Raw genomic sequence first — 12,328 nt, forward strand, 5'->3', positions numbered from 1 at the left:
CAGTAGACACATGAAACAGCACGTCTTCGGTCTCTCCTCTCCCCGAAAATTCATCTTTCTCATGAAGGGATCCGGCCAAGCAGGACCCACCTTGGGGAGAGACTTGGTTCATAAGCCCTCTGCCCTGGGCCCGGTCGATGTCTGACTGTGCAGGAGCCCCACGGCGAGCACTGACTGTCCACGGCAGTGGGGTCGGGTTTGGGGCGAGAGTCCCCAGGGCTGCAGCTGCTCAGCGGCAGTGCTCCCGGAGCCTCCTGCCTTGTTTGGGGGCCCCTGAGGAGCCGGATTTCATTTAGCTGGTGACCCGTCCATGAGCGCTGCCCAGCCCCTTGAGTTGCACGGCCACCTGTAAGCACTTTGTTAGGAGGGAGCACCTACATGTGGAGTCAGGACAAGGTAACTGATAAATACTCAGGGAGGATGAAAGAGAAAAACCAAACTGCACTGACCCTAACTGTGAAAAGCAAGCTTAACTTAAATGTCAACAGATGTGGCCGCATGCTATTCCAAGAAGGTTTCAAGCTGTGTTTGCTTTTTTCTCCTATTAACACAGCCTTAATCTAGAAGCTTTTGTGCTGGCAGAGAGGCTGTGAAACTTGACCAAAGGGGCAAGTGTCAAGTTGCTACTACACCCGAGGAATAAGGGGCAAGCCAGCATTTCGCTCCCCTGCTAACTTCAGCAGTGAATAATGAGGGGAGTTGTTCAATGTTTAACTCAGGCAGGGCCGCGGCTCACAGCTAACTGACGCTCCCATTTTGTGGGTGAGAAAACAGGCCAAGTGCCTGCTGGGGGGCGCTGGGCACGGCCCCGGCCACATCCAGCATCTCAGAGGTTTTAACGATTCCATGCAAATGACATTGCCCTACAAAGCTAGAACCAAACGGTGTGTTAGCTCTATGTGACCTAAGTCCATGAACTATTACTGCTGTGTAACAAGCCACCCGCAAAGTGCAGTGGTTTACAACAAGAACGATTTATTATTGTCATGATTTTGTGGCAGTTCCTCCACTGGGTATGCAGGAGCGGCACTCAGCTGAAGGGCAGCTGGGCAGGAAGGGACGAGGCGTCCTCACATACGTATCTGACAGGTGGTGCTGGCTTTCAGCTGGAAGCTTCTCATAGCTTCTCGTCCTCCAGTCGCTAGACTGTCTTCCTCACACGGTGGCCTCAGGACAGGGGAGGCAGCCTAACACAGCGGAGGCAGAAGCCGTGAGGTCTCTTGAGACCTAAGCTTCAGAATCTATGTACTATCACTTTGACCGCATTCTATTGGGCAAGGCAAGCCAGATGGCCCGCCATATCCAAAGAGGAGAGAAATAGACTCCACATTTAGAAGGGAAAAAGCAGCAAAGAATTTGTGACTGAATTTAATCAACACCTCCAGAACTTCCTATCCTTCTTGGTTTTCCTCCCTAGGGCTTACCACTCGCTGATATGCTATATGTTTTGATTATTTATGTACACATGGAAGCACATGAGGGCAGGGATTCATGCTCCTTAACCGCTGCTATAGCCCCAGCACCGAGAACAGGGTCTGGCGAGTGGCAGGTGCTCAATGAGGGTTTGTGGAAGGAATGACTGGATGCTCCCACCACCGCCGCACATGAAGGTGCGCACAGCCTGATTCTTGCCCACTGGCAGCTCTGTGCTCTGAAACCAGGGCGCCTTTGTCGATGCAAAAGCACTGTATTAAAAATGGTACACACACACTTGGAAAGCAGAAGTTAGACCACACACTTACAGCTGCTTACTCCTGCACGTAAGGGCAAATCCAGGCGCCTGGGCCTACCCAGCTGAGGAGTAGACGTGGACAGACCCCCAGGGACCCGCATCAGGGGGCAACCCAAGTGCAGTCCAGGGGTGGCTGTGACTCATAGCAGGTGGGTCAGAAAGCAAAGGATTCAAGAATTATCTGGTTTTTTTAGTGTTTTGGGGAGTATTTTGTTAAAAATTAATTTTGTTGTTTTAGAGAAGTTTTAGGTCCGTAGCGAAACTGAGTGGAGAGCACAGAGTTCCCGTATTACCCTGCCCCCACCATGTACAGCTTCCCCGCCCTGCACCCTGCGCCAGAGCCGTGCACCCCGAAGGAGGTGGGGAACGCTCACCCTACAGCGGAGAGTGAGGACATCAGGGCACCCCGGGGTACACAAATGTGAAAACAAGTCTGGCTCTCCTGTGATTTAAAAAAATAACATTATGTGCCACTGAAAAGGAAAAACTATTGCCAATGAAATGTACGACTCCATCACCTGTGGCCGGTTGTCGCCTTGATTTCTAATTAAAATGTGAGAACACACACCTCAGGGTGAAAGAATTACAGTGAGTTTTACACACGCAAGAAGGCAGGCTGCACTCTGTCCGGTGGCATGATCATGTGTCCTTCAAACCCTCTGGTTTAAAAGTGTTTTTTAAAAACTTCCCTGTTTCTTGAACAAACAGCGTAGGCTGGGAAAACTGGATATTCAGATACAGAAGATGAAGTAGATGCTTACTTACACCACAGACAGAAATTGACTCAAAATGGATTAAAGGCCTAAACATAAGACCTGAATGGATATCTCTTAGGAGGAAGAAATAGTGGGAAAGTTTCCTGACATTGGATTTGGCCGTGGTTTCTTGGATATGACGCCAAAAGCACAAGCAACGAAAGCAAAAATGGACAAATGAGACTACACTGACCTTAACACTTTTGCAGAGGAAAGGAAACAATGACAGAGTGAAAAAATTCAGCCTGTAGAGCGGGAGGAAATACTGGCAAACCATGTATCTCATAAGCAACTAATATCCAGGAAATACAAAGAACTCCTGCAACCCAAAATGAAAACAACAACCTAGATTTTTTAAAAAATTGGCAAGGAACTTGAATAGACTTCTCCAAAGGTTTCCAAATGGCCGCAAGCTATGAAAAGATGCCCTCCATCACTAACTAGGGAAATGCAAACCCCAGCACAACGAGATGCTACCCCGTACCCCTTAGTGCAGCCATCACATGACAGCAACAGCAAAAACAAGCACTGACCTGAATGTGGAGACACTAGGACCTCATGCACTGGTGGTGGGAGTGTGAATGGGAGCAGCCACTCTGGAAAGCAGTATGGTGGCTCCTCGAAAAATTATAAACAGCACTACCATATGATCCAGCAATCCCTCTTTTGGGCATACATCCAAAAGAACTGAAGACAGGGTCTCAGGATATTTGCACACCCATGTTCATGGCAGTGTTACTCATGAGAGCCAAGAGGTGGAATTAAGCGAAATCCGTGGTGGGACACATGGGCAGAGAAACATGCTGTGGAATGCCATTGGGCCTTAAAAAGGAAACCATGTATGTGACTGCCTGGGTCACCCTGGAAGACATTATGCTCAGTGGCATTATGCCAGCCACAGAAAGATAAATTCTGTATGATTCCACTTATATGAGGTACCCTGAGGAGTCAAACTCCTAAAAACAAAGTAGATTGGGGGTGGCCAGGGACTGGGTGTAGTGGGGAGCAGGGAGCTGCTGTCAGTGGGTATCAAGTTTCAGTTTTGCAAGATGGAAAGTTCCAGAGCTCTGTTGCACAGCAATGTGCATAGAATTAACACTACTATGCTGTGCATTTAAAGATGGTTAAGATGGTAAATTTTCTGTTATGTGTTTTTTACCGCACACAAAAATAGCTTTCCTGAGTTTTCCCAAAGCACCACAATCTATACTTTTTAAAAAGTTCTGCAAAAAAGGATGAATGGCTGTGGCAGTGGCAGGGTGGGCAGTGGCCCAACTGGTCTGGTTTGTGTCCCCTCCCTGGCTGCGGTGTCCGGGAGGGGCGGGCCCGGAGGGAGGTTGGCAGCTGGCCCCGCCCACCCTGAGAGGAGGGCTCTTCCTCCCCGACCCGCGTGCGCACACCTCTCCTAGAACTGATGCTGTGGCCAGGGGTCAAACCAGGACAGGGGGACCTAATTTCCTTTTCTTTGCTAATTTAAAGAAAATTTGCACAAATATACGGTATCATGATAAGCATTCATATTTTCACTATTTCAATGTTTTGCCTCTTTCATAGAACGAACATATTACCAATGAAGTCCCCTATCCAGTCTTCTTTATATGCTTTTTACTTATTCCCTGCTTTGTTTTTCCCTTTACTTTAATAAATGGTCTGTATTGTCCTACATGCTGCTTTTTAAAATTACCTGTGCTTTTGTGCTCTGTGCTGGTCATCATTCCTTTGAGTCTAGATCATGCCTTTTAATGGTGACCTACAGTTCCAAGGTGTGGACGGACTCCGGTTCTTCCATTCAGGTCGCCTCTAGTTGTCCACTCCCCCTGGCACTGTCGTCAGGAGCACCTCGCAGGGGTCTCCTCGTGTGCCCACGTGGGATCCTCCCGGGCAAAGCTATCTTGTCTAAGAGGGCATTTATTCGGAGTCTCGTGCACAAGGCCAGTGCCAGGGGTTGAAGGGCAAGGCAGAGCGAAAGCAGCCCGGGGAGGGCCCCTCCTGCATGCTGCGTCAGTGAGCAAGGGTCACCTTCCCTGGCCTCTGCGGCTTGGCCCCCATCCGTCCAGAGTTCCTGTACCTTTCTCCGAGGACCAGACCCGTTCATGCTCGCACCCTCCTTGTCCTCTTGGCTCCCAAACTACTTGGCCTTAGCTTGCACTGCTCGCGTAACCTGCGGACCGGATGGAAACGACTCGGCCAAGGTCACACAGCGGCTCACGGAGCTGGCAGAGACGCCAGTGCGGACAGACGCCTGGCCCTGGCTCACCGGGGTCCGCGGTCGCCGCGGAAGTGCTGCGGTAACGGGCACCGGTCTTGGATGACTTTCTCCACTTGGGCCCTCGGCCTCACCTCAGGCTCTGTGCGGACGCTGTGCCCCTAGGGAGGCTGGCGGGGGGCGGGGGGGAGGCCCGGGGGAGGCCCGGGGGAGGCCCGCCTGGGCTCTCAAGCACTACGGGTTCGGGTTCGGACCCCACCACCAGCAGGATGTGGGGCTTGGCTTTGGCATTAGTGGGAAGGAAAGGGGGTTCCCGACAGGCGGGTCTGCAGGGGCGGGTAGCCGGGGCGGGACCAGAGGCGGGGCATCACCCCTCTAGCGCCTGCGCCACCTCCCTTCCACTGAGAGTTTCAAGCACTCGCTTGGCTGTCAGGCGCGGTGGCCAAGTGGTAAGGCGTCGGTCTCGTAAACCGAAGATCGCGGGTTCGAACCCCGTCCGTGCCTGGCCCTTGAAGGTGGGGTGTGGCAATGGGGCCGTAGTGTCCTCATATGAGCTTTCCCCACCTTCTGCTACTTGGCTTTTTGATTTTTTACTTTTCGGATTTTGTTCAGGTGTCCTCCAGTCTCTCCCCTACCCAGGCTCCAGGGTCACACAGCACTGTAGCTTCTCCCGGCAGCTCCGCTCCCCCAGCCGCACTGCACAGGGCAGACCTGTCTGGGATCCCCGCGTTACTGGCAGTGACACTGACACCCGAGGTGAACAGCTTGCACTAGGCACCGGGGTAGCTAGCGGGGGTGGGGGTGGGGGAGGGTCCAGTCCATACTCATTTTGCAGGTCTTGAGGGTGGGAGGACTTCCTAGAAAGGGCATTTGAGTTTCTGGAGATGTTTTGTGGTTTCTGTTTGGTCCTTGAAAGGTGAGTTACACACCATGCTTGCCCCCTGCCTTTTCCTCTAGGTTAGGAAGCCAACAACGTTTAGCTGGTGGGTGCTTATTCCTTTCCCAGCCCTTGTGAACGGAGCCTTTGAGTCTGGCCCCCAGCCAGCTGTGGCACTCCCCAAGTCACCTCTAGGATAAGCTGCCCGATAGAACACAACATTATATTGAGTGTCTCCCATTCCTGATACACTCCAGTCTCTCTGTTTCCTTCTTCAGTTGTAACACTTAGCACTGAAAATACTGCTGCATATATGATCTCATTAAGGGAACTTAACCTCCTTCATTGTATGTTCCATATTTCTGTTAATGTGACCAAAAGTCGCATTACATTTCCGGAGGCCCCCATTGTACAGGGCACCATAGGGAGCTTCGGGTGGACCGGAAGTCAGCAGAGTCTCTTTGGAATGGTGTCTAAGGTTATCGGAAGATAGGACGTGGGGCTCAAGCAGCAGGGAAGTATATTGATTGTGTTTTCCTTAAGGTTCCAATAAATGGAAGAGACGTTCTTGGCTTTTGAAGGGAATGCTGAGCTAGGGTGTCACCCTGGCTCAGTATTCAATTCATCATGGAATTGTCACTAAATGCAAACAAAGGCAGATTCGAAATATCCAGGGATAGGAAGGGGAAATGTCCCCAACTATTACTGGATATTGCCTTATATCCTATGGTTTAATATGGATTACTGATCCTTGGAACTCTGAGGCTGGACATTGGGTTTTCAGCAGTAGCTGGAGGAGAGAATTCCACTCTAGCAGATGAGGGTGGATGAACCAGGCCAAAGTTAGTAAAAGAGGATCAAGGTACAGAAGAAGTCTGCATGCAGATGTTGGGGGAAATACGGGCCCCCAAAGGTGAAGAGCCGGAGGTAGGTGTCATGTATGGATCCCAGGCCCTGGTCAGATACAAGCACCATAGTGAAACGGGAGCAAAAAGGTCTTATGATGACCTCGCAGGCCTTTGTGGATCGATACTCACCCCGGTGGGGCTGGAGGTAGGTTAGTGGCCTTCAAGGGTGAGGGTGGAGGCAGAAGGAGATGCCTGTGTTGAGTTACTTGCACAACCTCTATTAAACCACTCACATACTCTGGAGTTCAGCTTCCTCAGTTGCAAACTTCAAAAGTTGAAAAAAGTGTTTCCTAAGTGCCTTGTGGCCTAAAATTCTACATTTCTACTTCAGACCCTAGGCCTTGGACAAGCAAAGGGACCTCTAGCTACACCACCCATCTCGCTCATGGGTGCCAAGGTGGCGAGTCATAGTAGCCCCCTTCACAGTGGGGCTTGGTCGTTGCCACTTCATGACGGGACCTCTGTGACCCTGGCTCTCCATCCAGAGACTTACGGTCAGTGCTCCCTGATGGGCAGAACGAGAGCTGCAGAGGCCCTGCCTTCTGCCAGCTTCCCCTTGCTCAGGCTGCCCTCGTGGATCCCCGCAGGGTCCAGGACAGAACATGGGGCCTCTGGTACCGCAGCTGGAGAGCCGCAGAGGCGGGCACAGCCATTGCATTGCGGGCAGCCAGAACCTCCAGGGTATTTTTGAAAATATAAACTACTTGAGGTCAGGCCTCTTCCTTCCTGGGAGTGAATATTATTTAACTCAAAAGCAGAATTTGGCAAGTGCATACAACTTGCCTCATACTGTCCGTTTCAGTCCAGTATCCCATCCCAGAGAAATATATGTTTAAGTCTTCTGTTTTACAATTACATCTATTCAAAAGCCGCACAAATCAAGTGAGTGTCTTAATTATGAGAACACCAACCAGGTTAGGGAATTTTGCCAGGCACCCCAGAAGCCTCCTTCATGTGCACCCCTTCCCAGTCACCCTCCCCAGAGCCAGAGGTAGCCACGTCCCCTATTTTTATAGTGATCCCTCCTCACATTTTTACTCATCACCTAATCGAGCATCTGCTCATCTTTGTACCTATTGCTTAACTTCACTCGTTTTGAAAACTGATATACCTTTTAAGCATTTTTATTTCAACCACTAGGATCCCCTTTCAGTCCTCGGCGTACCTGTGAGGAACCCGGCCCACTGGACCTGCACAGTGTCCTGTAATCTAGACGTCGCTGCCTGCCAGCTCTTGGTGCAGCTCAACCAGCTCCTCTGTCCTCCCTGGCGTTTCCTGCAAATTAGCAGCTAATCAGACACCGGGGCAGAGTCAGGTTCCGTCCCTTTGAAAAGACTCAGGACTCATCTCCCCTGAGAAACCTCTGATTCCTCCAGGTAATGAGTCAGCTTCTGGTCTGGGACCCCTCGGTGTGTGTTACGTCACAGTAGGGCGGCACTTGGGCCCAGAGAGTCTCACTGAGGTCTGTGTTTCCAGCACCTGGTAGGTACAGAGACCCAGAGCGGCCCCTACTTGAAAGCCTGAGGAAGTCTTCCCTGAGGAGGTGACTTCTCGTCTGGGCTCGGGAGGATGAACAGGATTTGGGTATTTGTGCCTTCCTTCAATCATCTTTTTTTAAAGAGTTCCCGCCCCCCACCTCCATTTTTAGATAGAGGGGAAGAGAGGGAGAAAGAGAGGGAGAGAAATCCTGATTGGCTGCCTCTCGCGCATCCCCACCCTCCAGGGCTCAGTCACCTTTGACCCTGAAATGTCACGGCCTAGGTCACAGCTGAGCAGGTGAGGGTGCTCTTCTTTCTCCCGTGGGCTTTCTTTTTTTTTTTTTAATTAATTTATTTATTTAAGAGAGGGAAGGGAGGGAGAAAGAGAGAGAGAAACATGAATGTGCAGTTGCTGGGGGTCATGGCCTGCAGCCCAGGTATTTACCCTGACTGGGAATCGAACCTGGGACACTTTGGTTCCCAGCCCGAGCTCAATCCACTGAGCTACCCGTGGGCTTTCTAACGTCGCACGTACAACGGGATTTTGAACTAAGAAACAGGCGCACTCTCTGTAAGTAGTTTGATTAGCAAACACTGAAGGCCCAAACCCATCCTTCCGGGCAAAAGTTACCAGTTAGGAACAGAAATCATCCAACCCTCTCACTTCACAGCCACAGAAACAGGCAAGGAAAGGAAGTGATTTGTTCAAGGTCATCCAGAAGCTCTACCTTTATCACACAGGTTAAGCTCTTCCGCAGGACGGAGGAGCACGGATCGGTTTGGAAAAGTCATCTTCATTATTACTTGATGGCCCATCTCTTTGCCGGCCCGTGAGCTAAGAGCCACTTCACTCGTCCGGCGTTCACGTGGATCCACAGCAGGAGCACATAGTGACCGAAGCCACCAGGCCCGACCCCAGTACTCAGGCTGTAGAGGCCGGGGAGGGGCCAGGTGAGACTCCTCAGGAGACAGACGCCTAGTTTTCCTGGACTGAGTGCCCACGGGAAGCCTTTCAGAGAAGGCCAGGTGAGATGATGGGGACTGGGGGCCAGTGGGGCTCCATGTGACCGGCCTGCCCAGGGGTGGCCCCCCACCCTCCCCGCCTCACTCCTGAGGGCACGTTCAGAGGGCGCAGCACAGGCGGGGAGTTGCACACCACCCACCCCCTCCCCACCTCCCATCTCGCAGGAAAAACGAACCCAGTTCTGCCTTAGCCTTGCTTAAATATTATTACACCTGGAGAGAAGGGGCTTCTTTCTGGAGAATTTGCCTCTCTGCAGCTGCTTATGTGCAAGAGAGGTGTCCTTTCAAGTAACCTATGTAGGTAGGTAAAGGGGCTCTCTAGGCTGGCTGGACTATGAAGGTCATCAACAAAGTCAGAAACTTCAAAAATTTCTCTTCCTGCATTTGTGAAATAGTCAAGCTGGGAGAAGTCACAGAAAAATCACATACCAGTTTTGCCACTGATGAAACAGAGGCCCAGAGGCAGCGATAATGTATCAAAGGATGTGGAGGAGCCAGGGACTGGAACAGGCTCCAAACCTCGATAAGACCAGAGATACCGGTGCCGTGACCTTTCTGCAGCGAAGATGTCATTCCTGGCATGTCTTTCCCCTGAGCTCGGGGGCCTCTCCCTCTCTCCTAGCCTCCAGGGCCCAGAGACACAAAATCCATATAAGTTGCCATTTGGGCAAAATTGGCTGAGAAAATGAAGCTTGTGAATTCCACACACAAAATGCTCCAGGTTACTTGCAGCCCTCTCCTCCCTCTGGTCACCCGGATCCCCGTATCTGAGCTCTTTCTGACTGACAGCAGGAAGCTGAGAAGAACCCAGCACGACCGTGACTAGAGAAGTGGCATCTGATGGGCGGGAGGGTCCCAAGGAGGAAGCAGAGTGGAAAGGGCACAGACCTTGGGTGAATCTTTTCAAATCCCCAAGCCCAGTTTCCGCAGCAGTAAAACAGGGGTCCTCCTCCCTTCCACTCCACAGCACTTTGCCATGTTGCTAGAGCTGTAGCAAGTATTCATGGTGGGCACAGGGTCAACACTGGACTGTGGTGTCCATGTTTATTACCTTAGACGGTGTGGGCACAGGAGGCCGCTGTGAATGTTGAGCCCGTGCGAGAAGTGGCCACCATGTGAGAGGAAATGTGAAATCAACAGGTGTCTCGGGAGTGCCCCTGTCCATGGGGCTCAGGCCCCAGGGTGCTGCGGGGCAGCCAGTCCCAACCAGTCACAGCAAAGCTGGGTTCTCAGCAAATGTTGCAGAGTGCGCGCTGTGTGCCAGCAGGCACGGGGACACAGGAGTGCACTTCAGAGACAGAATCCCTATCCCTGCAGAGCTTGCATTCTGAGAGTCGGAGGCAGAGAGCAGTGACAGGGAAACAGGTACATTCAAACGAGGAAAACGTGTCGTGTATTAGAGGGGACAAGGGCTGTGGATGGGAAAAAGCATCTGGGTTGGTGAATAAGACATGCGGGGGCAGGGGCTGCAGTTTAAAACAGGGCAGGCAGGGAAAGCCTTGGGAAGAGTCTAGAACAAGGGGAGCCAGAAAATAAGGTCAGTGTCTCCAGCTCTATGGGATTTTGTCCCCAAGGCACGTCGATCCCTCCCAGCCACAGAGATGCATGTGTGCGGCACTCTGGCAGGGTGGCTGGGACATTGAGATCGTCCATGTCACCCCCCCCACCCCCCCGGCCCCACCAGGGGCTCTGAAACCCGGTTGCTAAGGAACCCAACTCCTGGGGTTGGGGAGGTTGTGAGGGGCAAACAGGACAGAAGCCACAGGGCCATTGGGAGAAGTGTACCCCTGCTCGCACTGTGGAGGGGCAAACGTGGCCTAAGCCAGAGGGCTGGGAAGGGCCCTAGGCCGGGAGGAGCGGGGTGAGGGGGGCTGGTCACGGGCCTGCACTTCCTAGACGATTAGATGCATATACTAGATGAGTGATGGTGGCAAGTAACTTCACCTGTAAAATGTGGGTTACACCAGTACCTACATCTAGGGTCCGTGTGAGAGCCTAAGGAGAAGCTCTTAGACACAGTCTGGGCACCTAGAAATTTCTCACCGAGAGCTGTCATCATCAGGGCACGTTCCCTACAATAGCATCTTTCAAATTTCAGGAGGTAACCCTCTGGTGGATCACAAAGTAAATTTAACAGCTTGCAAGCAGCATTTTTAATGGAACGGAATAGGGTAGCATAAACATGCTTGTGTGCATATATGTGTATGTGGACACATGCGCACACATGCCTAGATATTCCCTGCCACGGGCCAGCACTGGAAGTTAGAAAGCCACCGTTCCAAAGCAGTGTTTCTCTGAAGATGGTCACAAGGAGTGTTTTTCTAACTTCAGTAACGTGCCGGAGACTGTTACCATTTTTACCTCACTAGAATACCACTCATAACTATTCACTAAATACTTGCCTTTGAGTTGGCTTACTTTAACCACTTTAGCCACCTCGTAACAATAACATCCATGAAATTTACACTAAAAATATATATGGCCCTGGCTGGTGTGACTCGGTGCATACAGCGCCAGCCTGTGAACTGAAAGGTCATCAGTTTGATTCCCGGTCAGGAAACACGCCTGGGTTGCTGGCCAGGTCCCCAGTTGGGAGTGCGTGAGAGGCAACTGATCGATATTTCACACACTGATGTTTCTTGCCCTCTCTTTCTCCCTCCCTTCCCCTTGCTCTATACATAAGTAAAACCTTTAAATATATGTGTGTGTATGTATTTATAGTTTTACACGGCACATTAGGAAACACTGGCAGTAAGGAGCGTGATTGTGAAAGCCCTTTCTCAAAGGAAAGCTGGGGCCAGTAGCGCTGTGAGACGGGAATGAGTCCCAAACCCTCGGGTTCCCTTTCTGCCCCCAGAGATAGGCCCAGCCCCACTGCCTGGCTCTCTGAGTTCTTGTAATTGACCTTTCCACAGTGCTCACCTCAAAAAGCAAAGTACAGGCCCAGTCTGCTTGTGGACTGGCTCAGGGGCTTTCTTGGGATGTGAGTCCCAGAGGCGGTGGCCAGGGCTCTAGTATCTATCTTTCCGCTGTGGGCTGTGTCCTGCCATTGCACCAAGTTTGCAGAATTTCCTTTCTTGTCCAGTTTTGATTCTATTGACGGGATTAGGTGCCCCCCACAGCCATGCCCTTTGATGTGGTCAGGGGGTAGGTAGCAGGGAGATTTCAAGCTCAGGGAGCAAATCTTAATCTTCTGCAGGCTTCTCTGGGATCAAGCGCTGGGGTAAACCCATTACATCCCTGCCCTTTCATCCCCCCAGGACACCCGCTCCTCCAGGCTCCTCGAGTCTTAGAGATCCAAAGGGTTTGTCAGATTTAGAGAGAGCAATGAAAGGGGAAGAGAAAGCAG

At 51.5% G+C, this 12,328-nt stretch overlaps 1 non-coding gene across 1 annotated transcript; it reads left to right on the top strand.

Moving 5' to 3' along the window:
* Nucleotides 1-5,125: 5,125 nt before the first annotated feature.
* TRNAT-CGU lies at nucleotides 5,126-5,197 on the top strand. The gene has a single exon. It is a non-coding gene; the product is annotated as a tRNA-Thr (tRNA).
* Nucleotides 5,198-12,328: the final 7,131 nt, after the last annotated feature.

This window comes from Phyllostomus discolor, chromosome 8, assembly GCF_004126475.2.
Source record: "Phyllostomus discolor isolate MPI-MPIP mPhyDis1 chromosome 8, mPhyDis1.pri.v3, whole genome shotgun sequence".
Taxonomy (NCBI): Eukaryota; Metazoa; Chordata; class Mammalia; order Chiroptera; family Phyllostomidae; genus Phyllostomus; species Phyllostomus discolor.